This window comes from Pteropus alecto, unplaced genomic scaffold (genome assembly GCF_000325575.1).
Source record: "Pteropus alecto unplaced genomic scaffold, ASM32557v1 scaffold191, whole genome shotgun sequence".
Taxonomy (NCBI): Eukaryota; Metazoa; Chordata; class Mammalia; order Chiroptera; family Pteropodidae; genus Pteropus; species Pteropus alecto.
Genome location: NW_006434181.1, coordinates 397,140 through 399,259, shown reverse-complemented (window position 1 = coordinate 399,259; position 2,120 = coordinate 397,140).

Sequence of the window (2,120 nt, the reverse complement as noted above, 5' to 3'; positions counted from 1 at the left end):
CAGCACAGCAGGTGGGAAGGGCTGGCAGGGAGCGCGGGTGGCCGGAGTGGCCGAGGGGTCACAGACGAGGCGAGGGGAAGGGTGAGAGACCCTATTGGGGCCAATCCAGTGGGCGGCTGGGTCCCAGGCGATCCAAAGCAAGGGCAGGGCCACTTCCTCTCTTCCAGCTGCAGAGGTCTTGGCAGCCACCCCCAACTCCCCCGAAGCTGCGCAGCGCTGGTGATTGCGAGGTCACAGCGCCCCAGTACGGACAGAACGCACATAGCGCCTGCCCCGCCCTGGCTCTGCCCTACGCCCCGCGTTCCTGTTCGGTGGTGTGGCCAAGCCTCGCGTGAGTCCTGGAGTGAGATATGAGAGGAGACCACACCACACAGTCCCAGCTCTCTTCCCTGCAATGGAGGCAGAGGCCTGGCTGGGCAGGGAGGGAGCGTGTGTCCCAGTGCACCTGTGGGAAAAAAGCAGTCAGGGAAAGCTTCCTGAGCTGAGCTTTTAATTTAAAAAAAATTTTTAATGGATAACATTAATCATGTTTCAAAAGTATAATGAAGAATCGTCCTCTCCCCTGCCCTCAGCTATCCTGTTCCCCTCTCCAGAAGCAAACTGCCTTATACTGCCGATGTACCTCTCCAGGTATATCCTGTGCATGTACAATCCAGCACACATGCATTCCCAAAATATATGAAAAATTTCAAATAAAAGTTGCAGGAATTGTACGGCGACCATCTGTATACCTATCGCCTAGACACTTTTTATTCTTCCCTCCATCCATAAGTTCATTTTGATCCTATCTTCTTTTGTTCATTTCAAACTAAGTTGCAGACATCAGTATACTACATCCACTCCTAAATACTTTAGCATACACACAAATGTCTAGAGTTCAATATATTTTTTAAAGATTAAAATTTTACACAGTGAATTGCACTAATCTTAAGTAGACAATTCCATGAGTTTTGACAAGTGAAACCCAAACCTTATAAGGGTGTTACTGTTACCCCAGAAAGTTCCCTTGTGCCTCTTAAATCTCTAACACACTAGAGGCAACACTGTTCTGGTTTTTCTCACCATAGGTTAGCTTTGCTTGCTCTAGAACTTCGTAAAAATGGAATCATATGGTGTATATGTACTCTGTTGTGATCGGTTTCATTCAATCCACTTCAGATAGTAAGATTCATGCTCTTGAGACTCATGCATGCTGGTGTATTTCATAAGTTTGTTCTCGTTTGCTAGGTACAAGGCCATATACTGTATGGGTGCCTACCATTTACTCATCCATTCACATGCCGATGGCCATTTGGTCTAGTTCCACTTCTCAGCTATTATGAATAGGCTGTGAGACCATTCCTGTACAAGTTGTTGTTTAGGCATATATTTTTATTTCTCTTGGGTAGGTATATGTTAGATTGTTAGATCTTCTGATGCAGTCTATTTTTTATCTCCCCTATTTTAAAACACTGTTCTACTTCTTGCCTTTTTATTTTTTTCGACAGCACATCTTGGAGATTCTTCTAACTCAGCATATGAAGAATGTCTTACTAGTTCCTTTCCACAGGAGGGAGGAGCTATAATTTAGCCAGTCTCTTTCTGATGGGCATTTAGATGTATCTCTGAGCTGGGCTTTGCAGGATGAAAGAAGTTTGTCAGGTAGACAAAGGGAAACGGGAAAGGCCCAGAGGCTTGGCAGATGCTCCAGAACCCCTATTGCAACTGCTTCTAAGGGTAGAAGCAGCTCCTGACGCATTTATCCCCAGGGACTCAGTAATGTGAGTTGAATGTAAAGTTAATGGGCGATTGTGGAGGTGTGCTGGCAAAAGGCTCTGGAGCAGGGTGATGGGGAGTCTCAAAGGATTTGGGGCAGGGGAGGGAAGTGAGTACTGCCACTAAGGGGTACCCTGGGACTCTCCAGAACCAGGCAGTGGTGGGTGTTGAAGTCCTTCACACTGGAGCTTTTGCTGTCCCTCTCAGATGGTGTCACATACCCACCCCCTGGCCCTCATGTCAGGAAGCCATGCTCTTTCCTTGGCTGACCCTTCAGGGTATACATGGGAGGGTCACGCATCTTTCCTACTGCACTTGAGCTTCCTAAGGACTTTTTCCCAGTGAATCACACCCAGGAAGCGCAT